At 34.4% G+C, this 27,585-nt stretch overlaps 1 long non-coding RNA gene and 2 other non-coding genes across 3 annotated transcripts; 2 read left to right on the plus strand and 1 right to left on the minus strand.

The window, feature by feature from the left end:
* The first annotated feature begins 222 nt into the window (after window positions 1-222).
* LOC128285008 (small nucleolar RNA R71) lies at window positions 223-329 on the plus strand. Its single transcript, XR_008275424.1, has one exon. It is a non-coding gene; the product is annotated as a small nucleolar RNA R71 (small nucleolar RNA).
* A 10,649-nt stretch (window positions 330-10,978) lies between these two features.
* On the minus strand, window positions 10,979-12,628 carry LOC128284261 (uncharacterized). Its single transcript, XR_008274647.1, has 2 exons — window positions 12,546-12,628; window positions 10,979-11,334 (listed from the first exon to the last, which is right to left on the minus strand). It is a non-coding gene; the product is annotated as an uncharacterized LOC128284261 (long non-coding RNA).
* Window positions 12,629-18,661: 6,033 nt separating this feature from the next.
* LOC128284557 (small nucleolar RNA R71) lies at window positions 18,662-18,768 on the plus strand. The gene has a single exon (XR_008274981.1). It is a non-coding gene; the product is annotated as a small nucleolar RNA R71 (small nucleolar RNA).
* Window positions 18,769-27,585: the final 8,817 nt, after the last annotated feature.

Genomic DNA, 27,585 nt, shown 5'->3' on the forward strand with positions numbered 1-27,585 from the left:
AAAGATGTAATCGTATCAAGTTCCATTACTCCAACAACTCTTATACCAGTGCCAACTCTGGTAGTTTTGTACTAATAATCATTGTTTGCTATTCTTTCCAGAATTTCGTATGCTTCTTTGTAGGATTTGTCAAACAACGTTCCATTAGCGGAAGCACTCACCACTATTCGCGTATAAGTATTTAATCCATTGTAGAACATTTCCATCTATTTCCAATGTTGAAAATCATGCATCGAGCATTTTCAAATTAGTTCATTGAAACGCTCCCCTGCTTCATATAATGTTTCATCTTTTGATTGCCTAAATGATGTAATGTCGTTCTTAAGCTTAGCATTCATGTTGGGAGGATTGTACCTAAGCAAAAATCTCTGACACAATTCATTCCAAGATGCTAACGTACCTGATGGTAATGGATTCAACAATCATCTGGCACGATCTCGCAATGAATAAGAGAGCAATTTTAATCTAAGGCATTTTCAGGGAAACCCTGTTACTTGAAAGAGTCACAGACTTTAAGGAAAAGTCTCAAGTGCAATCTTGGATCTTCAGTAGGTAAACCACTAAATTGCCCTACCGTTTGCAGCATCTAAAACATTATTGGTTTTAATTCAAAGTGTTGAGCTTGAATATGTGGCCTAACAATTCCTGGATTTAAATAATCCAAAATAGGCACTACATGTTCACTGATGGGCCTATCTCTGTCATCTATGATTTGAGGAATATCAGCATTCCTTTCATTCTGAAGTATTGGATCTTCTATGATTGGATCATTTCTAATTCTCTACATTTCTCTTAACTCTTTTCTTCTTCGCCTTAATGTCCTTTCAATTTCAGGATCAAAACAATGTTCTGTATCCTCTTGAATACTTCTTCTCTTGCAATAATACAAACCTAAAAAATAAAATAAAATACTAAATAACTGTTCTAACAAAAATAACAAGAATAATAACAACTCAACTTTTCACCAAAGCTACCAATCCCCGACAATGGCGACAAAAAATTGTTGCATGTAAATAACTAATGCAATTGTGCAAGTGTACACGTCATTCAAGTAATAAAGTGGTAAGTAAGTATCGTCTCCATAAGGATAAAAAATTGGTAAAAAATTGAGTAAGTTATTATAATCCTATTGATTATACTAAATAATAGGAAATACTCTCAAATTGAATAGGATGTTTGTATAATGAATTAATGTAATTAAGTGCTAAAAACAAAGAATTAATATGAAAAATAAAATGTAGTGGCAAATTACAGAGAAAAGTAAGAGTAATTCTGTTGCTGTATGAATAGGGTTGGAATTATTCAGGTGAAATGCTCATATCAAAGTAATGCAATGGAAAAATATTATCTAATCAACTGCTCAGAGAGTCACCACTATAACCTGCCTCTTTTGATATGTAGATCTTAAGCTAAAAATCTAAGTTACTGTATGTCTACAAAACTTCGGATTAATGACTACAATGAACTTTCTTCACTGTACAACTCACAACATCTATGTCTAGAGTGTTACAAATATTCTGTCAAGTATTCGCTTACATCAAAAAATTCAAGATCCAGTATATTTAACCTTTTCAGAGTTAAAAATACATTTAAGAACACAACACACAATCAACAATGTCTAGATCTTACATACATGTATTTAAAATAAGCATAAATCGAATGAAACAGTGACATAGACAATATCAAATCACGGGCATTAAAGATGATAAAACATTCACCCAAATAACTCCAACCCAAAAAAGATTTGGTTCATAGGTGAAAAAGTTAACAACAAAATAATATCATTCATCAACTTTTTCAAATCAGTTCGAATCACAGAAATTAGGAACATAAAGGCAGAAATGCAGGAATTCTCACCACACTCCAGCATTTCTTTGATCTTTAGATTGTACATGAATCCAGGATAACTGTTTCTCCCCCTTCTTCATGTCTGTATTCTACTATCTTAAGTTGCTACACTTTCTTTCTCTGGAATTCTCCCATAGAGAGGAAAAAACTATTGTCACCAATTTTCTTCTCACACAAATTCTCTTCTTTCTTCTTCTCTATCCTTATATTATTGTTGTTTCTCCTCTTTTTTAGAGTCTTTTTTGTGGTACACGTCCAGCTGGCTGAGAGTGACGTGGATAAAGTGTTGAGTCATCTTCATGGAATTGCTATGGAAATTGTGTTGACAATCAATCTGACCATTTTCCACGGTAATGTTTCACTTCCATTATTTTCCTTCTGCATCCACTTCATCCTCTTCTTCCACCTACACTTGTGTCTAACCACAACCACAACTTTTCCTTCCCTAAGAAATAAAATTAATAAATGATGACCATTATAGCGCAATCCAAGCTTTGCTATGCAATGTTCAAAAATTATCCTAAAAATACTAATGTATTTACTTAATTACAAACAATTAATTCCATCTAGAGGCCTAAAATATAACTCATTTCAAGAGTTACCAACTTCTATCCTTTTTCCTAGCACAGTCTCGGATCTCCTTGAGAATAATTCTCCCAACATTGATAGACCTTTCTCTCATAATTTCATACAACAAAAGCATTCATTCCATCTAGATAGTGGAGCTATGTGAGATAGGCATGAAGCTATATCGAATAAAATAGAACCATACATTAGCCACTAGATTTAAATATTCTCTTCGGTAATAATGACTACCATACTTTCTTATAATCCATTGGGATCTTGGATTTGTAACCACATTAAAAACTTGTCGAAGAAAATCCCAATTGATATTCTTTATCATGGCAGATACTCATCTTCTTGAATATCAGGCAAGTTAAACAAATCATTAATGGATTTAAAAGTAAGGGGTACCTTTTTCTTACGAACAAGAACTTCATTAGCATTTGGCGTGGTCAAGTTGGCATAGAACTCTTGTACTAGATTTTCATCAGGCATTGAACGTGCATCACAAAATTGCTCCCAATTTAAAGCATTAATTGTCTTTCGAATTGAAAATGACATAATCATCTTGTCATTGCTCTCCAAATTGAGACATTTTTTGTGGCATCATGGTTTGATTCTTGAAGATAGAATCAAAATTTTCCCTCGTTTCCTCATCTTAAATCACAATTGGATTTTCGACAGAAGTCTTGAAGATCTAGTTCTTTTGCGAGACATGGTGATTTTTCCCGTAAAATAGGCAAAATTTTGGCAAAATGAAGGGAAAGAAATTGGAAATGTATGTGGTGAAGGTTTACGACGGTGATGGATTTACAACGGCGATGAGCTTGTGGCAGCGATGGGCTTATGGCAGCGACAAGGCTGCTTCGGCAATAATATTGTTGCAGCGATAGGAGGGACTTGCGACAAGGGAAGAAAATTAGGGAAAATTTTCAGGATTTGAGGCTAACGATAAAGAGGAATTGAATGGGTGGCTAAGGTTTAAGCTAGTTGCTTAAATGGTTGTGAAAAATATGATGGTATTAAAAGGTTTATATAGTGATGGATTAGAGCAAATTTGTAGTAAAAATTTAGCTACAAGAAATTACTTAGGCGGTAAGGTAAAGAGGGAAAGGAAAAGTAGTGGAAAAATTAGGGTTTTTGGGACCCTATGGACGACACCTAGTGGATGAATTTCTCTTCTTCATTGTTCTGGATCTCAAGACCAAACTGTAATTATTTTGTTGTACTGAAAGGTTAAACTGAACTAGAAAAATAAACTGATTAGTACTTGGGTGAAATTGACCCTCTTATTAAAAATAAACAAATAAAAATTAAAATTGTGAAATTAAAATTAAAATTTAAACACTTGGATTACTTAGAAAATTCATTCTCGAAAAATTACATCAAATTAATATCTGAGGAAAGGTTGGAGGGGTCACAAATGGTCCTGCTTAAGTTCCAATCTCCTTAGCCAGACTTAATTTAATGTATTAATTCAAGAAAATAATTTCTAAGTATGTCATTTATTAAAAATAAAAAAAATAAAAATTAAGGGTCTATTAAATTGAACGAGGTTTCAACTTGCTTAACTTCACCACCCCAATAGCATTTGAGACGTTAACCACTAACTTTATAGGTGGTATAACTTGCTCAACGTACCTCCCCTGTTGTTGTACAATTCTACCACTCCATATGGGTAAAATTTATAGATGGTATAAGGTCTTTTCCATCAGGATTTGAGTTTTCCCTGAAATAACCTTAACCTCGAATTAAACAACAATATTTTTTGTCTTTCTCAAAATTCACGAGGTTGTATACGGTTGTCATGCCATCTTTTAGTCTTTTATTTATACATCTTGGAATTCTTATACGAAATAACCTCAACTTCTCTAACTCATCAAGTTGCAACATCCTTCTGTCACCGGCTTGCTTAAGATCCAAATTTAATTGCTTTAAAGCCTAGTGAGCTTTATTCTCCAACTCAAGTGAAAAATGACACGACTTTCCAAAGACTAACTGATAAGGAGTCATCCCTAACTATGTTTAAAAGTAGTTCGATATGCCCATAGAGCATCATTGAGTCTACGAGACCAATCTTTTCCATTAGGTCGCACTATCTTTTCAAGGATTCTTTTAGTCTCACGGTTCACCCGTTCAACTTGCCCATTTGATTGTGGATGATAGGCAGTGGCAATCTTGTGTTTCACATTGTACTTGTCAAGCAACCACTTAAGCCATTTGTTTATGAAGTGAGATCCTTCATTGCTAATTATAGCTCTCGGAGTCCCAAACCGTGTAAACACATGCTTATGTTGGAATTGCATGGCTACTTCAGCATCATTCATTGGGTATGCTTCCACTTCAACCTACTTGGATACATAGTCGACAACTACTAAGATATACTTGTTACCATAAGAAAAAGGAAACGTGGCTAGAAAATTAATTCTCCACACATCAAATAACTCTACTTCTATAATGTTTCTGAAGGGCATTTCGTTCCTCCTTGATATGTTTCCAGTCTTTTGGCATCTATCACAAATTTTTACACATGCATATGCATCCTTGAACATTATAGGCTAAAAGAATCCTGCTTGCAAGATCTTTGCTACCATGCGGAAACCACCAAAGAGTCCCCTATTTAGAGATGAATGGAAGTGGTAAAGAGTCTCGTCAATTTCATTTCCAACTGCACACTTCCTGATTATGTTATTTGCACATTGTTTAAAAAAAAAAACAGGTCCTCCCAAAAATAATACTGGTTATCGTGAAGGAATTTCTTCCTGTGTTGGTATGTCATTTCTCAAGGAATTATTCAACATGCTAAATAATTTTCATAACTAGAAAACCAAGGTATTTCATGAATTCAACTTACCTTAAAGATATGATCATATGAAAAGTCTCCATTAATTGGAACAAGTGAATGAGTTACCTCGTTTTGTTCCAGCCTCAACAGATGATCGGTTACTTGGTTCTAAACATATTTTCTGCCTTAAATCTCAAGATCAAATTCTTGGAGTAAGAGTATCCATTGAATCAACCTCGGTTTAGCATATTTCTTCGCGAGTAAGTATTTAATGGCTGAATGGTCAGTAAATACTATAACTTTGGTACCTATAAGATATGAACGTAACTTGTCAAAAGCAAAAACTATAGCAAATAGTTCTTTTTTAGTTACCATATAGTTAAGCTGGGCTCCTATCAAAGTTCTACTTGCATATTAAATATGGTGAAATGCTTTGCTCATTCTTTGACCCATCACAGCTCCAACAACAAAATTGCTTGCATCACACATCAACTCAAAAGGTGAGTTCCAATCAGGTGTAACAATTATAGGGGCTGAAATTAACTGACTTTTCAATTCCTCAAAAGCTTCTAAACATGCTTTGTCAAAATAAAAAATTGTTTCTCTAACAGCATACATAACTGTTTAAAGTTTTTTGAAATATATTTTATAAACCTTTGATAAAAATCGACATGGCCTAAGAAACTTCAAACTCCTTTAACAATGATTGGTGATGGTAAATTTTCAATTACATCCACTTTTTCTTTGTTGACTTGAATCCCGTTTCTGGAAATTTTGTGCCCCAAGACAATTCCCTTATTAACCATAAAATGGCATTTCTCCAAGTCAAGTATAAGATTTGTCTTATCGCATCTTTTTAGTACCTTAGCCAAATTACTTAAACAACATCATAAGTATTCCCAAAAATAGAAAAATCATCCATGAAAACCTCAAAAAAATTTTCTACCATATCAGTAAATATTACCATCATGCATCGCTGAAATGTGTCAGTGCATTACATAAACCGAAAGGCATTCTCCCAAATGTAAACATACCGTACGGGCAAGTAAAAATGGTTTTATGTTGGTCTTATATGGCTACAATTATTTGGTTTTATCCCGAATATCCATCTAAGAAACATTAATATTTGTTACCTGCCAATCGATCTAACATCTGATCCATAAAAGGCAATGGGAAATGGTCATTCTGAGTGGCTTTGTTCAATTTTCTGTAATCAATATAGATTCTCCAACTCGTGATAGTTCTCATCGGGATTAACTCGTTACATTCATTCTCAACAATCGTAATTCCACCTTTCTTTGGTACATATTGTACCGGACTTACCCATGAACTATCTTAGCTAGGGTAGATAATTCCCACATCTAACCATTTGATCACTTTTTTTCGATCTACCTCTTTCATGATAGGGTTGAGTCTCATTTTCCCATCAATTCTACCTTTTTTGCCTTCCTTTAGGATAATCTTGTGCATACAAAAGAAATGGCTTATACCTCTAATGTCAGCTATGGTCCAGCCAATCACCTTTTTAAATTTCTTTAAAACTTTGATTAGCTACTTGTAACAGTCTATTTTTTAGTGGTGTGGGAACAGTGGTTTTGAGACTATATTTTTTGACGTGTCAGCTTGTAAATATTATTTGTATAATAGTTATGAGGTCATTAGGGTCGTATGAAATTTTATTAAGAAATTTTAACGTTTAGATAACTAATTAAAAAAAAAGGAATAAATCATAAAAAGTGAAAAGTTAAAAACTATTGATGTTTTAGGGCCGATTGATTATTTTATTAAACGAGGAGGGTTTGATAAGGTAATTAAACCATCTCAATGGTTAGTGGACAATAATTGAAATTAATATTGAGTAAAATATGTTATAATGGCAATTTTGTAATTAAATTGAAGTTAAGTTAAAACAAATTAAAGAAAATATCATCTTTTTCATTTTACTTGATTTTGGACGAAAACACCATAGGAGAAAAAAGCTTGGAGGTTCGGCTAGCATATTTCCTTGCATGAGTGAGTTTTTGAGTCCCGTTTTTAATGAATTTATGTTTTTGAGATCGTTACAATTAGTTCCAACTAACCCATACTTTTGGTTTTGAAACTGTTAAAAGTTTTGATTGTTTCCATCGATCACTATTGATTGTTCTTGATGTTAATGATGAGTTTGAAGCTTTGGTTGTGATTTTGGATTGTTTTGTAGAGTGATTTTCTATTTATTTTTAGTTAAAGAATTAAATTGTTAAAATTTTAAAATCTCATGGTATAATTATTAAATTTTGGTATTTTTGGGACTGTTTAGAAGCCCTAAAAATTTGGTTGGTATAGTGAGTTTCAAACGTGGTTAATTTGATGATTTTCGGGTTAAGGGACTCAATCACATAAAGTGTAAAAGTTAGAGGCAATTGTGTAATTTTTGTAAATAGAAGGGTACAAATTTTAAAATTGATTAATATATGAAATTTAAGCTAATAAATGAAATAAATTATATTTTAGATCAAGTTTCTGTTGATATACGGGAAAAAGGAAAAGCAGCAGAATAATCCTTGAACTTCTGCAACTACTGCAATTTAACCCAGGTATGTTCGTTCGGTTTAAAATTATATATATAATGCGTAATGAATTATTATTGTATTAGTGGATGTTAAACTACTATAATGGTGATATGAAATTGTTTGGGAAATATGATTTAAAATGTTATTCTTGAGTCGGATGAACGTTGAATAGAATTGTAACACCCCTTACCTGTATCCGATGTCGGGATAGGGTTTGAGGCGTTATCAGAATTGAACGTACACCATTTCATAAAACCGGGCCATAAATTTCATTTAAATTAAAAACATTCAATCACATGCATAATGTCCCTTACACGAGCTACCGAGGCTCTAAACATGCATTAAAGGTGGGTTGGGACTAAACCGAGAACTTTGGAAAGTTTTGGGAAAACTTAGAAAAATTTTCATGAAACAGGGTCACATGCCAGTGTCCTCAGGCCGTGTAACTCTCTATTTATGACGTCAACAAAACAAATTGAACCACATAGCCAGGCCACACGCCCGTGTGCTAGGCCATGTCCTCCACAGTGGTGAGACACATGGCCGTGTCTCTGCCCGTGTGGCTAGAACTAAGGCTATTTTCGAAGCCTTTTTGCTGCCTTAATCTTTCGCAAATTTAACCACTTTAAAGACATATCATATCATCATTTTAATGATTTAGCATGCCTCACTGAGGCACGTTTTTAACAATCAACGATAACATATTACCCAATAATCCGAGACTTTTTCTTTTCCTCGATCTAACCTTGAATTAGTGGTGTCCGGATCTATATAAATGAAGTTAACCATCAATTTCACACATTTCATATTTAAATGGACTCAATTTACATCCTAGGAAAAATTACTGTTTTGCATCTAACTTTTCCATAAATTCTGATTTCGTCCCTAACCAAAGCCCCATTATAAATTTTACAGCACATGTATTTCTAAAATTTCATAATTTTTCATCAAATTTTACAACTTTTCGTTTTAGTCCCTAAATCACGTTTTCATCCAAAATCACTTTGTAAAATTGTTTATATATCAATAATCTTTCATTTTCTATCATAAATTTCTAATTTCCAACATATACATCTATGACCCACTTTTCATAGCTTGATAACTTTTCAAATTAATCTCTCAAATAGATAGATTAGACTATCCCAGTTTTAAAAATATCAAAATTACTAAAAACGAGACAAATAAACTTACCTAATTAAGCCTTGAAAGTTTCTTCTCTCTCTCTCCTAGGGTTTCCATGTGTTTTTAGGTTGAAGATGATGAAAATAAGATGATATTTTTTCTTTTCATCTTTTAATTAATTATGTATTTTGCTATTTCCAATTTAGTCCTTGCCTTTTTTCTATATTTCTATAGATGAGTCACCAAGAAAAATCTACATACTATTCTTAATGATCTGATTACCATATAAGGACCTCTAGTTTTGAATTCCATAACTATTTAATCCTTATAACTACTAGAATTCAACTTTCGCATTTTATGTGATTTAGTCATTCTCGTAATTAAGCACTAAATTGATAAAATTTTCGTATCAACATTTTCACACCTATTATAATACAGACTATATTATGAAATAAAAATAAACCTTATTTTTGGGTCAGATTTGTGGTCCCGTTACTACTGTTTTGATTTCACAGAAAAAAATGGGCTGTTACAACTCTCCCCCTTAGAGATTTTCATCCTCGAAAATTTTACCAGTAAAAAGATTCGGGTATTGCTTCCTCATATTATACTCCAGCTCCCAGGTAGCCTCTTCTATACCATGTCGTTGCCAAAGAACTTTTACAAAAGCTACTTTTTTATTTCTTAACTGTTTTGTTTCCCGAGCTAAGATTTTAATTGATTCTTTACTATATGTCATATTAGGCTGAGTCTCTACCTCTGTCGGAGAGATAACATGTGAAGGATCGGATCGATACTACCGTAGCATAGACACATGAAAAAAATTATGAATCCAATCAAGTTCTGGTGGTAACACTAACCGATATACAACCGACCCAATTTTTTCTATAATGTCATATACACAAGATAAGCATCATACCCCTTTCTAACATATTTCTATGCTGATATTGCTGAAATTACATTAGGTAGTCCATCTAGTTTATCAGGTTCAACATGAAGCAATTCACCATTCTCATATTTCAATACAATATATTTTTGCTTACAATTTACCACTGCATCATATTGGGTTAACCAATCCATTCCCAAAATCACATCAAATGGCAATAACATCAAGTCAGCTGAAAAGCAATAACCTTTTACCATCAATGGATTGTTCTTATAAACTTTATCCACCATAACACACTGGCCTAGGGGGTTTGAAAGTTTAACCACAAATTCTGTGAATTCAATAGGTAAATTTTTAATAGACACTAGGTTCGTACATATGTATGAATGTGTGGAACCTGGATCAATTAATGCAATAATATTAGTATCAAGTAAAGAAAATGTATCAGTAATAACGTCTGGTGCAGAGGCATCCTCTCTGGCACGAATAGCATATGTTCTTGCAGGTGCTTGTGCCTCAGATCTAACTACTGTATCCTTGGTAGTACCTCGACTATCACTAACAATATCGAGGTGACGGGGTGGTCTGCCTCTCACAACAGGATTACTAGGCTTTGGAGCTAGTTCTATTTCTTTTTCAACTCTCTTAGGACAATTCCTGAGAAAATGGTCAAATGAACTAATTTGAAACAAGCTTCACTTCTAGACCGACATTCCCTATGATGAAATTTGTTACTGTAACACCCCTCGCCCTCATCCGACGCCGGGACGGGGTTCGAGGTGCTACCTGACTTTTACTAACACTTCCATACTAAACAGGGCCATGAAATCTCAAATAATTAAAAACTTTTCTTTTCACATGCAATCTGTCCCTTATGCGAGCTTACGAGGCCCAATACATGCATTCGGGGCGGTTCAGGACCCAATCGAGAACTCATGAAAAACTTAGAAAAATCTCTTGCGTTAAGGCTTCACACGCCCATGTGCTCAAACCGTGTGGCCAGAAATAGGCTAATTATCAAGCCTTTTGTCACTCTCACACCACATGCATAGATACATACTTATCCAATAACATACAACGTGGCATAAATGAGCTCTTAAACATCTACAAACATGTTATGCTCAAGTTATTTTCTTATGCAATAAATATTATAGAATTTGCCCATATCATTACCACATACTAGACATAACTATCATTACATCACAAACCATTCATGAAGAATTATTAACTATTTACCAATCACTTAATCCTGCATTAGTTACTAGCTCATCAATGAATCTCAATTCAATCTCTAGGTATACATGTTGTAAGCCACATCACAAGAGATAATAACATACATGCATAAGAATAATCATATGGGCCCATAATGTCATTAGCTGACATAGGCCAATTTACATGACTAATACTACCTTAATAACAAGCCAATGCCTTTGGCTAAATCATAATATTACATACTCACATTAAAACCCTATACATGCCATAGACTCGAATCACTTGAATTTACTTACTCCGATAACGTTAACTCGATAGGGTGATAATATCTCTGACGGCCTCCAACCCGAGCTAACCTGGAAACTCTAGAAAACATGGGAAAGAAGGGGGGGTAAGTTTTCGCTTAGTAAGTTCATATGAAAACAATAAGCAACTCATTAACTTGTTTTATCAATGTTTACAACATATTTTCAAGTTCACTACAAGCTGTCTTTCTGAGCAACGGTCACTAAATTATTTATATCTGGAGCTACGAAACTCTGAATTAAGTTCTGTTAATTTTCCCTGAAACTAGACTTATTTTTCTTTCTTCCATAAAATTTCCAGAATTTTTGGTTAAGCCAAATAGTACATTTTATTAGTTAAAGTCTCCCTTATTTTAGGGTATGACCACTCTGACCCCTATGCACTACAAACCGAATTTCTCCCTGTACAAAATTCCAACGACCATGCTGTTTATTTCCCATAAAAATATACTCAATAATAAATCCATTCATGTAAGGTATAACTCTTAATAATTTTTTTACAATTTTTGGTGAATTTCTAAAGTTAGAACAGGGGATCTCAAATTCATCCAGACCCTGTTTCACAAGAATTCAAATATCAAACAATATGGAATTCTTTTTCTTCCTCTGTTTCTTTCATGTGAAAATAGACTCATTAAGATTTAATCCCATATTTTATTCTGCCTCTAACTCATTTTCCACTATTTTTAGTGTATTTTCAAAGTTACACTACTGCAGTAACTCAAATCTGTCAAGGCTAAATTACTCATTCATGATCATTGTTCATAATATTAATACAACACCATTTTATCCATCATGGTAAGAACACATATTATGCATCATAGATCATCACATATCAAGGCATTCTCATAGGATTAGTATACATACTTGCACAACTCGTAACATAACTCGAGTGCATACTCACCAATGACTTACCTCATTGAGACCATCATCAACTCTTTCCTTGGATTGCCCGTTGAACACTTGGAATACTAATTAGATACTCGGAAAAGCCTTTGCACATAAGTGCTTCAATTTTAGCTAAAGCTACCTCATATCTCATGACATTTCGATGCTCACTCTCGAGCTAGTCATCTAGACTCATAATTCCTAGTGACATGTCACTCTTATCCTATTCTATTCCTAAGGTTCAAACGGGATTTTTCCTCGTCTATTAAGGCTTTGTCTTATCATATTTCTATTAATTACATACACATTAATATCTGTACAATTCATGTAATGATAACATTTAAATACATGTATAGCATGGTATTGTTTACATACGAACTTACCTCGATACCACAAATGTGAAAAGGACATACTCGTCCATAAATCGATTTCTTTCCATTCTAGGTCCAAGTCTCAATTTTCATCATCTATACCATCACATTTAGCCTACCAATCAGTCACAAATTCATATGGGTCTAAAAATCATATTTTTACAAATTTTCATTTTGACCCCAAAACTTTTACATATTTGCACTTTTGCCTCAATGCTCGTAAATTAATTTTTATTCAATTTCTATAAGGTTTAAGACATGCTGAACATTTTTCTCTTCTATGGCAACTCCAAATTTTCACTAATTCACACACTTATGACCAATTTGTAACTTTCACAATTTAACCCTTTTGACATTTTTACCAAAATTCATTGAATAAAACTCATATTTAACACATCAAACATTCATTATCCACTATAAATCATCAAAACACAACCATATCATGAATGGGTAAATTTTAAACTCTAATTTCTCTTCAATCAATTGGTAGAAATAGAAAATTTAAGCTTCGGGATCTCAAAATACTAAAATCATTAAAAGCGGACAAAACCGTACCTATATAAGCCATAAAAGCTTGGCGAATGGAGCTCATCCATGGCTGCTATTTTCTGTTCTTTCCACGGTTGAAGAAGAAAGAATGAAAAAATGATAGCTTTTATCATTTGTCTTATTAGGTTATTTTAATTAATTTACAAAATTACCCTTTTATTTCAACCAAATTTCAAAAATACCAAACAAATATCCATTCACTAACTTATTAAAGGAATAATTGTCACATAAGGACTTTCAATTTAAAACTCATAACAATTAGGCACCTCATATATAAAGAACTCAACTTTTGCACTTTTTACAATTTAGTCCTTTTGACTAAATTGAGTGCTCAAACGTCAAAATTTTCGAATGAAATTTTTACGAAATATTTTCATAAATTTATAGACTATAAAAATATAATAAAAATAATTTTTTTTTTCTCGTCGGGTTTGTGGTCCCGAAACCACTGTTCCGACTAGACCCAAAATCGGGCTATTACAGTTACAATGTTTACATTTCAGTTTGGGATTACCAACACTACCCACATTGGTCATAGACGAAGGTGAAGACCTCGGGTTAGAACGCTGAGAGCCCCGCACTCTTCTAGAATATCCCGTAGAGGTGGTAACACGATCATAATACTTCTTTAATTTCTTAGGTGTAAATGATTGTGACTTACTCATAGTTTTTTTTTCCAGAAACCCAAGCCCCTCGTTTGGCTTGTCTCTTTTCCTTAATTCCTCAGCTTTGTGGGCTCGATCGGGTAACACCACAAATTTTCTTATTTCAAGAATTCCAATCAATAACTTGATATCTTCATTTAAACCCTCTTCAAAGCGTTTACACATATCAACCTCGGTTAGAACCCATTCTTTGGAGTATTTTCTCAACCGAACAAATTCTCGTTCATATTCGGATACAGTCATGTTTCCTTGTTTGAGCTCTAGAAGTTCTTTCTTTTTCTGATCCATGAACCTCTAACTAACATACTTCTTCCTGAATTTAGCCTAGAATAATTCCCATGTAACATTATCTCTTGGTACCACTAAAGTTATGGTATTCCACCGATGAAAAGCTATATCTTTCAGTAGGTATACTGCACATTTCAGACTTTCAGCAGGTGTGCAGGATAGTTCATCAAAAACCCAAATAGTATTTTTTAGCCAAAACTCGGCCCTTTCCAGATCATCATCTGTGGTAGCTCTAAATTCTTCTGCCCCATGCTTGAGGATTTTTCTATCGAAGGCTTACCAACTCTAATAGGTTCGGCACCTTGTGATACCTCAGGAATTAGTTGAGGAGCAAGTGGGGAAGGTCGTTGTACAACAGGGCTTGTTCTCAGGTATTGTGTAAACCATTCATTCATCATTTAAAAGAAGGTTTGTTTTGCATCCTCAGTTCGGCCTTAGACATGGGCCTTTCACTACTAGACACAGGCGTAACTCGTTGAACTAAAACTGAAGCATTGCTCTCAGTTTCTTTGGATTCAGCTCTAACTCGGTTGGATGACATTACTATATGAAAAATATATTTAAAATGTTCAGGAGTCATCACACTATCATAATTTATATAATGGCATGTATAGCTAAACTCGTGTTTGCTACGTCAAATCTGAGAATCGACTAAATCGTAGCTCTAATACCACTAAATGTAACACCCCTAACTCGTATCTGTCGCCATAACAGGGCTACAGAACATTACCTAAACATTTAGAAACATTTACAGATAACTTATGTAAATGACTATTCATTTACCGAGATCATTCATAACATCCCTTGATTAGGCCATCGAGGCCCAATACGAGCATTAGAGTCGAGTCAGAACTTAATCGAGACCTCTAAGAATTTTTTTCAAAATTACAAATTTTTTCCAAGGTGTAGGGCTCATACGCCTGTGTGGTCCAAGGGACACACCCGTGTGACCTTGGGACACGCCCGTGATAGAAGTCGTGTTCGACCCCTTGTAACTCTCTGACTTGTACACAGGCCATCCATACGCTCGTGTGCTAGGCCGTGTGGTTAATTAATTCAATTCAAAATTAGGTACAAGTTTCACACGGCCAAGATGCACGCCAGTGTTCTAGGTCGTGTGGTATACATGGCTAAGACACACGCCCGTGTCTCTGCCTGTGTGCTCAATTCTAAGCATTCTGTTTTTCAAAATTAAGGTCCAGGGGATACACGGCCTAACCACATGCCTATGTTACTAGGCCATGTGTCACACACGGTCTAGACGTGTGTCCGCCCGTGTGGACAAAATGAAGCCATTTCTAGCTTCATTTCTCCCTCAAAATTTTATCCAAGACCTACACTTGAACCACACATCCAATACCAACCAATCCAAGCATTCAACTTAAGCAAATTTCATCATTCACTAGGCATATCATTACAAGCATACATGATCACAACCTTACCTTAGTTTAACTTAGGCATTCATAACATTTGATCACCTATTCTTAACATAACACATGTGTGTGTATATATATCGTAATAATCTACTTAGTCATACCAAAATGAACCATTACTAGCCATTCCAATGGCTAGGTTACAAAATAACATTTCAAGCCACTATTTTCCAAGTTGTCCTATACATGCCATTATACCAAAATGATTTTACTATATATACCTAAAATAGCTAGTTGATAGTGTGACGATGCTCCAATGATCTGTTAACCTTCAAGAGCTTCCGAGCACTATAAAATAGGAAAAAATAAACAGAGTAAGCATTACATTCTTAGTAAGTTCATATAACAGAAACTAAACTTACCAATCCTGTTTATTAAATCTAAGCATACAATATCATGTGTTCCATCCATTTGGCTAAATTGCCTAAACACATACATTCAATCAAACATGTTAGTCATCAAAATCTTCATATCAATCAAGTAACATAGATGAGCTCATAATGCAATACTCTTTCAAGACATTATCAATTCATCTCAAAGTTCTCATGTCATGTCAAGAGTTTTATGTCCATTGAATCATTGAATTCTGATGGATGCTCAAGTAGTACACTCAAAGTATACGATTCAATAATCCATCAATTTCTTATTCAAAAGTACCCATTAGGGCACTTAACCAAAAAACACTCTTTCGAGCCACATATCATATAATAGGATTACCAGTCCAGGCTAAATCCTTTATATAATGTATGTTCAAAGAGTTTAATTAGGTTTACCAGTCCAGGCTAAACCCTAATCATAATGTATGCTTGAGAGGTATTATATCGAGATTACCCATTCGGGCTAAATCCTTTTTATAACAAGGTTAATGGAATTACTCGTTCGAGCTAAATCCCGTCCGTAACAAATGCAGGACCTTATTATTTTCGGGAAAACGCATATAATCATTGGAATTCAACATTCAATCGGGACTTAACCCTTTATCACATTTCAAGCATGTATCAAATTTTCCATCATAGCATACAAATAAAGCACATCAATATAAATCACATTACATACAAACACAACATTCAATTAACATAATTTCATGCTCGATTAAGTTACACAAACTTACCTCAACCCTTGTTCGCGTTAGAAATATACTAATCTGAAACTTTTTCTTTTCCTCGATCTAACCTCGAATTAGTGTTGTTCAGATCTATATAAATGAATTTAACCATCAATTTCACACATTTCACTATTTAAATGGACTCAATTTACATCCCAGGCAAAAATACTATTTTGCCTCTAACTTTTGCATAAATTTCGAATTCGTCCCTAGGCTCGGAAAATGAAACTTGTGCAAAGTACTCCCTATTCCAAGCCTAACCAATGCCCCATTACAAATTTTACAGCATAGGTATTCATAAAATTTCAGAATTTTTCATCAAATTTTACAACTTTTCATTTTAGTCCCTAAATCATGTTTTCATCAAAAATCACTTTGTAAAAGTTGTTTATCTATCAATAATCTTTCATTTTCTACCATAAATTTCTAATTTTCAGCATATACATCCATGACCCTTTTTTCATACCTTGATAATTTTTCAAATTAATCCCTCAAGTAGATAGATTAGACTATCCCGGTTTCAAAAATATCAAAATTACTAACGGGACAAGGAAACTTACCCAATTAGGCCTTGAAAGTTTCTTCTCTCTCTTCTAGGGTTTCCATGTGTTTTTAGGTTGAAGATTATGAAAATAAGATAATCTATTTTCTTTTCATCTTTTAATTAATTAAGTATTTTGCTATTTCCAATTTAGTTCTTGCTCTTTTTCTATATTTCCATGGATGAGTCACCAAGAAAAATCTACATACTATTCTTAATGGTCTAATTACCATATAAGGACCTCTAGTTTTGAATTCCATAGCTATTTAATCCTTATAGCTACCAGAATTCAACTTTCACATTTTATACGATTTAGTTATTCTCGAATTAAGTACTAAATCTATAAAAATTTCGTATCAACATTTTCACATGAAATGCCTATTATAATACGGACCATAGTATGAGATAAAAATAAACCTTATTTTTGGGTCAAATTTATGCTCCCGAAACCACTATTTCGATTTCACTGCAAAAATGGGTTGTTACAAATTGCACCTCCTTTTTCTGCTTATTTGGTTGGAACTTTTCATGGTACGGAGGTTTTGGAACTTTGGGTTGAATCAGACAACTTTTCTAGGAGATAAATCTGAATCCAAAGGAGATGTTAGCTTTTAAGAATTTATTGGGTTAGATTTTACCTCTTAGACTTTGTAAGTTCTAGCTCTACTAGTGCGGGAATCTCAATGGTTGATTGACTTTCTTTCTTCTCAGTAGGTTCATCTTTAGTCAAAATCGTCTTGGGCTCCAAAGTCTTACCACTTCGTAAGGCAACTACTTTGCAATGTTCCTTACCAAAATTCCTTGGATTTTTTATATCGCTCGATAAGGTTCCTTGCAGTCTGTTACGAAGCTCCGTAGCTAATTGGCCCATTTGGCTCTCCAAATTTTTCAATGTTACTGCTTGACTTTAGATTAAGGCGTCATTCTTCGTCATGTACGCTTTCCACAAGTTCTGCAAACTATTAGATGACTCGATTTTTAGTGGTTTTGGAACTTGTTGATTAAACCCTTGGGGTTGACTTGGTCTATGCTGCATGTAGTTGTTCGGTCTATTTTCTTAGTTACTCTAAGAAAAGTTTGGATGATTACACCATAAAGGATTGTAGAAGTTGGACTGTGGTTCTTGTCCACCTTTATTTTGGTGTTGATTCCCTACATAATATACTGACTCAGGATTTTATGGGTAATTCTCGAAAGAATAACCATCTCCACTGTATACGCAAGAAATAAGCTCGAACTGACTTGGTGACTGAGCTATAAAATTATTAGGACTATTAGCGGTAAATTGTTTCAACATTAAAGAAATATAAGGTGCCTGAGCTGAGAGTGATGTAAGTGTGTCCACTTTGTGCACTCCAGCTACTTGTCTTCCAAAAGTTGTTTGATTTGTCGGCCATTGGTCGTTGTTGCTAGCGATCCTTTCAATGATCTCGTAAGCCTCATTATAAGACTTAGACACAATCGCACCATTTGTAGAAGCATGTACCACCAATCTTTTGTGTATGTTGGGACAGTTATAAAATGTCTCCAATTGGATGCAATGTGGAATCCCTTGATGAGGGCACTTAAGATGTAATTCCTTAAATCTTTCCCACGCATTGTACTAGGATTCATCTTCCAATATTGAAAACGTGGTTGTCTCATCTTTGCAACTTAACGTTTTTTCTTGGTGGGAAATACTTAACCAAAAATCTTTCTACTAATTCTTGCCATGTAGATATTGAACTTGGGGGCAATGAATTAAGCCATGCTCGTGCTCGATCTCACAACGAGTTTGAAAACAACTTTAACCTCAATGCATCTTCAATCACACCAGCTATCTTAAAAGAGTCACTCACCTCCACGAATAGTCGAATGTGAAGGTGTGGATCTTCCGTGGGCATACCACTAAAGTGGCCTACCGTTTGGAGCATTTGAAACATCACAGGTTTCAATTCAAATTGGGGTGCCTCAATCTCCGACTTCTTGATTCCCGGATTTAACTCATTGAAGAGTGATACAATGTACTGTCTTATGGCATGATCCCTATCATCAACAATAAGGATTGGATTGTGAACATGATTGGCTCAATTTCCTTGTCCATCATTCTGATTTCCAAGGTCCATCTTGACTTGTCTTTGAGTTGATCGTTCACATCTTCTTTGTCTAAACGTTCGCTCAATTTTAGGGTCTATGGGTAATAAATCGATAATTCGATCTATGCTTATAAACACCTGAGAAATAATTCACAAAAGATAAAATAATAAATTAGTAAAGTTAGAAGTTAGATAAAAATAAAATAAAAACCAAACTGTAAAGAATAATTTTAAAAAAAATGATTAAGGCAACAATCACAGGCAACGACGCCAAAAACTTGTAACGCTCAGTTTGTGCAAGTGTACACAGTTGTTATCATGTAATAAAGTAAGTAGAAGAGTTATCGTCTCCACAGGGATTGTGTATGTTAACTAATTAATTGTAAAATTAAAGTTAACAATTTGTTGATAAAAACACAATATTTTGAGTGATGATGTTTAAGCTAAATTAAATTATCTAAATGCAGGATGATCCTTAATGCAATTTAATATAAATGCAAAGTGTGAGATGAGATGTATGAAATGTGTTTAGCAGCAAAAACATAAAATCCAACAATCAATAACATGAATATGCTAAGATAATTACACTATTCAACTTAGTTTATTTTTCTCATGCTTAACAGTGTTCGAAAAATATTCCATGACAACTTGATCTTTCATGAGTTTGGAAACCAAATTAAGTTATTTTAGAATCTTTTACTTAGTGAAATATGCATTTTACTGACCATATTAAACTAAGGATTTCTTAGAATTCATGTGAAGTAACAGAGACGGATCAGGTTTGAAACAATTTAATCACATAAATCTAAAAACAATGCAAAATAATAGAGCTTGTCAAAGTTATTATGAACCTTTAATTTAGTTAGATCAGGATCTAAATTAAGCATGCACTTTTCAGTTATTGTGTCCATTAGCCGTCATTTGGTCAGGATAGCTCAGCTAATTCAAATGCATCCAATCACGTATGAATGAAATACATACTTGAATTAATTGAAAACATGATCGACCGAGGCACAAACACTTTAAACATGATTTAACAAACTTCATTGAATAAATGCAATCATTCTAGCTTAACAGATTTAAGTTTCCATTGTTGATAACAAGATCATAAAACACACTGCAAACATATTTAAATCAAAATAATAAAGTAAAGGAAGAATAAACTCTATTCAAACTGGTAGTCTCGCAAACTCTGAATGAAGATGTTTTCCTCTGATCCTCATGTTGCTCCTTTGCTAATGGCTCCTTAAGGTGGCCGGCCAAGAGACAATGTAATGCCCCCACGCCCGAGACCGTCGCCGGAGTCGAGTATGAGGTGTTACTAAGCTTAATTTAACATATTTAGAACTTTGGATTATTTATTTCTACATTCACAGCTTTTAAGCTACTTGCATCACAGTCACAAGAAAAATAATATCTCGAGTTACAAAACTCGAAATCAAGATCCGTAAATTTTCCCTAAATCTAGACTCATATACCTATATACTAATTTTTTCTAGAATTTTTTGTTGGGCCAATTAGTACAGTTTATTAGTTAAAGTTACCCCTGTTTTAGGAGTTGACTGGTCTGACCTTTGTTTACTACGAACCACATTTCTCTCTGTAAAAAATCCATATGACTATGAGGTTTATTTCTACTGAAACTAGACTAAATAAGGATTCTGAGAATATAAAATAAACTACCTAATTATATCTTTACAATTTATGGTGAATTTATAAAGTTGGAACAGGGGATTCAGAAACTGCTATGACCCTGTTTCACTAAAATTCAAATATCTTGTAACATATAATTCCTTTACCTGTTTCATTTGTTTCATGTGAAACTAGACATAATAAGCTTCAATTTTATATGTAGTTCATCACCAATTTCAATTTATATGATTTTTAGTAAATTTTTAAACTCGCATAAGTGTTGCTGCAGTATTCTGTTTATGGCAAATTTCATCCCTTTTATGAGTTTTTATGCACTAAGTATCTTAATAATTTTCCTTAACATCAAATATAATCTAAACTAACTATTTTCATAATTTATCATTATCAAGCATTTCCTCAACCATTCCATCACCATACCATAAGGTCATTTACACAAAAAAGGTATATTGCTATACATGCCATACTTAAATTTACAAGCCATTACCAAAAGTCTTAGGATAGTGTGATTGAGCCTTGACCTATCCCGACTCCTGAGCTGGCTTGTCCAAAACTACAATGAGTAAGAAGGAGGGAGTAAGCATAAATGCTTAGTAAGTTCATATGCAAATAATAAGTAACATAACAAACAGTCATACCAATCAACATTAGCATGTATCACTAAAACACATATCACATTTTTAATCATTTTTCATCATCTTATTACCTTATCGTGGTTGTATCAATACTCAACCCGAGGGTTAAATACATACCTGTCCAAAATATCCATTTCACATCACTTACCAATACGTCTCTTTACATCTCGAATATTCCTCCATTTGAGTAGAACTTTACCCGTTGAACACATCAGAATATAATTCGGATACATGGATAACTTGCACATAAGTGCCATATATGCAATCAAGCAATCATGTAACCCGCCCATAAGCGAACTCGGACTCAACTCAACGAGCTCGGGCATTCGCATCCATAAGTGAACTCGGACTCAACTCAACGAGTTCGGATGCCTAGTTACATCTCACGAACTCGGACTCAACTCAACGAGTTCGGACATTCGCATCCATAAGTGAACTCGGACTCAACTCAACGAGTTCGGATGCTCAACCATCCTAGTGACATGTCACTTGTATCCTAATCTATTCCTAAGGTTCAAACGGGCTTTTCCTCGAACACTTATCCTTGCCGTCTTAGTAGAATGCCGAAATCAATACTCGGTAACAATTATATTTAACAAGTAGTTCACATAATTTACATATTATTTGAAATTAAACACAAAGCATACATTTCATAATAAAATTCAGCATAACATATAATTAACATCAATAACTTAAAAATAACCATTATGCTACATTATTTACACATGAACTTACCTTGGTGCCAAAATACAAAGATTTTGCAATTTAGTCCACAATCTTTTCTTTTCCTCGATTGAGGTTGATTCCACGTCTTTCTTGATCTAAAATAACACATTTAGCTTATTTAATACTCACATTATCAAATTAATCCTTAACTCAAATTTTGGCAAAATTACAATTTTACCCCTAAACTTTTACATATTTACATTTTTGCCCCTAGGCTCGGGATTAAACTTTATTCCTTATTCTTATGTTTTACAACATGCTGATCACTTTTCTCTTCTATGGAAACATCAAATTCTCACTCTAACATGTACTTGTGACTATTAGGTATTTTTACCGATTAAGCCCTTTTACTCGTTTTTGCTTAAAATCGAGTAGTACAAGTTGTCTAACATAATTTAAAACTTCATATTCTATCATAAAACATCAAAATACACAAATTTCACCTATGGGTATTTTTCCAAATATAAACCCTAGGTTAAATTATTGCTAACATAAGCTTTATCGAGTTATCGGGATCTCAAAAACGTAAAGATCATTAAAAACGGGGCTTGGAATCACTTACTATGGAGCTTGGAAGCTTGAAACAAACCCTAGCTATGGAGAACCCTTGAAATTTCGGCCTAATGAAGAAGATGGACAAAAATTGGCTTTTAATTTTGTTTTTAATTCATTTTAATAACTAAATGACCAAAATACCCTTACTACTAAACTTTCCCAAAATTCCTTCCATGTCCTAATTTTGTCCATGAACTTAAAATTGGTCAAATTTCTATTTAAGACCTCCTCATTAATATTCCAAAACAATTTCATACTAAAAACTTCTAGAATGCAAGTTTTGTAACTTATTCGATTTAGTCCCTACTTTCAATTTAAGCACTTTAGGCATAGAATTTCATCACGAAATTTTCACACAATCATGCAATCATATCATAAACCTCAAAATAATTATAAAATAATTATTTCTATCTCAGATTTATGGTCACGAAACCACTATTCGATTAGGCCCTAATTCGGGATATTACAACTCTCCCCTTTAAGGATTTTCGTCCTCGAAAATCTTACCTAGAAAGAGATGTGGGTATTGATTTCTCATAGTTTCTTGGATTCCCATGTAGCTTCTTCTACTCCATGCCTTTGCCACAACACCTTCACAAGTGCAACATTTTTATTCCTTAGTTGTTTGACCTCTCGAGCTAAAATCTTAATCGGTTCTTCTTCGTAGGTCATATCCGGTTGTAGTTCAATTTCGTCGGTGAAACTACATGTGAAGGATCCGAACAATACCGATGTAACATAGATACGTGGAACACATCATGAATCTTCTCTAATTCGGTGGTAATGCTAGCCGATATGCTCTGGGTCCAACTTTTTCAATTACTTCATACGGCCCAACAAAACGCGGACTTAATTTGCCCTTCCATCCAAATCTAAGGACTTTCTTCCACGAGTCACCTTTAAAAATACTTTATCACCAACTTGAAATTCAATGTCCTTTCGCTTTAGGTGCATAAGATTTACATCTATCTCAAGCGACTTTCAAACAATCTCGAATTATCTTCACTTTTCTTGGTTTCTTTTATTAGATCAACTCCATAAACTGATTTTCCTTGAGTTCACCAATACAATGGCGTCGACACTTACGACCATATAATGCTTCATAAGGTGCCATTTTCAAGCTTGTCTGATAACTATTATTGTAAGCAAATTCCACCAACGGTAAGTATCTTTCCCAACTTCCTTGAAATTCCAATACACAACATCTAAGCATATCTTCAAGAATCTGAATTATTCTTTCTGATTGTCCATCAGTTTGTGGATGAAAAACAGTACTGAAATTTAACTTCGTACCTAACGCGTCTTGCAACTTTTGCCAAAACTTGAGGTAAACCTTGGATCTCTATCTGAAATAATCGATAATGGTATTCTGTGTAATCTAACAATTTCTCTAATATACGATTCACCAACTTGTTAAGAGAATAATCCGTGACGATCGGGATAAAATGAGTGACTTAGTTAATCTGTCAACTATTACCCGGATGGCATCTTTCTTTCCGGAGTCAATGGCAATCTGAAACAAAATCCATAGTAATCCGATCCCATTTCCATTCAGAACCATAATAGGTGGAGTAATCTCAAGGTACTTGGTGTTCAACTTTCACTGTTGAAAAATTAAGCATTTGGACACAAACTCGATATATCTCTTTTCATTCCATTCCACCAATACATTTTCTTCAAGTCATTATACATTTTGTACTACCCGGATGAATCGAGAAATAACCACTACGTGCTTCCCAGTAGGATCTTTTGAATCAATTCCTCATTCTTGATACAAATCCGATCTTTAAACATTAAGCACCCATCGAACCAATTCTAAAATCGATCCCGTGACGACTTCCTTCATTTTCTTTTGGCTAGCAAATCTTGATCATTTTTTCGAGTTTCGAAATCTCTTGTAAAACATCGGTCTTGCTCTTAACTCGCTAGAATCGAACCGTCATCCGACATTTTCAACCGAGTGTTCATAACTCTCAAAGCAAACAACAACTTTCTACTTAAAGCATCAAGAACCACATTCGCTTTTCCGGATGATAATCAATAACAAGCTCGTAATCTTTCAACAACTCCAACCATCTTCGTTGTCTCAAATTCAAGTCTTTTGTGACATCAAGTACTTAAGACTTTTGTGGTCGGTATATACCGACATTTTCACCATACAAATAATGTCGCCAAATTTTCAAAGCAAACACCACATGACCAATTCCAAATCGTGAGTAGGATAATTCCTCTCATGAGGTTTTAACGCCTCAAGCATAAGCCACCACTTTTCCTTCTTGCATGAGTACACACCCCAAACCATTTAGAGAAGCATCACTATACACCACAAATTCTTTACCTAATTCGGGTTGTACCAACACTGGTGCTTCAGTTAATAACTTTTTCAATTCTTCAAAACTCTGTTGACATTCTTCCGTCCATTCAAATTTAACATTCTTTCGGAGTAGTCTAGTCATAGGAGTAGCAATTATAGAAAATCCATTTACAAACCGCCGATAATACCCAGCTAGCCCCAAGAAAGTTCTAACTTGCCACGTTTTTGGTGGTTTCCAATCAACAATGGCTGAAATTTTACTAGGATCAACTTTGTATACCATCACCAAACAATATGACCCAAAAATCCAACTTCCGAGCCAAAATTCACTTTTACTAAACTTAGCATACAGTTGCTTATCTTTCAAAGTTTGCAAAACTATCCTCAAATGCTCAAAGATGCTCTGTCTCATCTTTTGAATAAATTAAAATATCATCTATAAACACCACAACAAATCTGTCCAAGTATGGCGAAATATGCGATTTATTAAATCCATAAACACAACAGAGCATTTGTCAACTTTGAATGGCATAACTAAAATTCATAATGACCGTACCTTGTTCTAAAAGCAGTTTTAGGCACATCCGACTCCTTTACCCGTAGTTGGTAATACCCAGATCTCAAGTCAATCTTTGAAAACCATGTCGTTCCTTTTAGCTGATCAAACAAATCATCAATTATTGGCAACGGATATTTGTTTTTGATTGTCACATTGTTTAACTGCCGATAATCAACACACAACCTCATAGAACCATCCTTCTTTTCACAAATAACACGGAGCACCCCAAGGTGAAAAACTTCGGTCTCACAAAACCTTTTTCACCAACTCTTGCAAGCTGCGACTTTAATTCCTTCAACTCTGCGGGTGCCATTCTATACTGAGCAATCCAAATTGAGCTGTTCCGGTATCAAATCAATACCAAATTCTACTTCCCGATGGAGGCAAACCGGCAATTCTTCCGAAATACGTTCAGCAAATTCACACACAACCCAAGATCGATTCAACTTTCTTTTCAACTTCTTTTGTATTAATTACATACACCAAATAAGCTTCATAACCCTTTCTCGAGATATCTTTGAGCCGACATTGAAGAAATCACACTAGGCAATGCCTCGATTTATCTTATTCAACCCGCAGAGTTTCACCATTTCCACACTTTAATTCTATAACCTTTTCTTTGCAATTTACTATAGCATCATGCAATGTCAACCAATCCATACCCAAAATAACATCAAATTCATCAAACGGTAACAACATCAAGTCAATTTGGAAAGTAATGACCCCGAATCATTAAAGGGCATTTCTTGCTTACTTTATCAACTATCACGCATTTGCCTAACGGGTTCGACACTCTAATCATAAATTCGTGTTCTCAACGGTATATTCATACTAGACACCGTTTCATGCATACATATGAATGAGTAGAACCGGATCAATCAAAGCAATAATATTAACATTATAGAGGAAAATGTACGGTAATCACATCGGTGAGGAAGCATCTTCACGTGCTTTAATAGCATAAGTTCTAGCCGAGCCCTTCCTTCAGTCTAACGGTGCAACCCGCTTCATTCTTATCGCTTGCTTTGCTCCGACTTTTCTTGGATATCTTCCTCTCGAATCCGCCCCACTTGTTTTTGTATTCAAATTTTTCTTTTCACTCTCTTTGGGCGTCTCTAATAAAATGATCCGGAGAACCACATCGAAAACATTCATTTGCTCTACACGGACCAAAATGATTTCTACCACACACCGGCACTCGGGTTTAACAAATCTCGAGTTCCCTACACCGGTCGCCAAGTAGTGTGGGATTTAGGACCCACATTTTGCTTCCTATAATTCCCATATGATTGCCCAGCTGAAGCTTGGGAACGAGGATTCATATTCTTTGACTTTCTAGGTTGCTGTGAAAATGAACCACTCATCGGTCTTTTCTTCCAATTTCTAGTCTCAGCCTCTACCTTTTTCTTTTCTTTAAGTAATTCTTCGGCCTTACAAGCTCGATCAACCAATACTACCATTTCTTTTAATTCAAGAATTCCAACAAATACATTGATGTCTTCGTTGAGCCCGTCTTCAAATCGTCGGCACATCTTGGCCTCTGTAGGAACATACTCTCTGGCATACTTACTTAATCGAACAAACTTTCTTTCATATTCTGTAACCGTCATATTACCTTGCTTCACTCAAGAAATTCTTTACGCTTCGATCAATAAATCTTTCACTAATATATTTCTTCCAAACTCTTCTTGAAAGAATTCTGTGTTATTTTCTCTTCGGTACCACCAAATCAAAGTCTTCCACCAATTATAAGTGAATCCTCAACAAAGATATAGCGCATTTCAAACATTCTTCAAGTGTACAAGATAATTCATCAAATACCGGATAGAATTTTCAAGCCGAACTCGCTTTCTGTATCATCATCAATATTTGCTCTAAATTCTTCACCCCTTGTTTATGAATTACATCAACGGGGTTCTGTGAAATTTTATCATATCCATACCTTGAGGCATCGGGG

The sequence above is a fragment of the Gossypium arboreum genome, chromosome 11 (genome assembly GCF_025698485.1).
Source record: "Gossypium arboreum isolate Shixiya-1 chromosome 11, ASM2569848v2, whole genome shotgun sequence".
Classification (NCBI taxonomy): Eukaryota; Viridiplantae; Streptophyta; class Magnoliopsida; order Malvales; family Malvaceae; genus Gossypium; species Gossypium arboreum.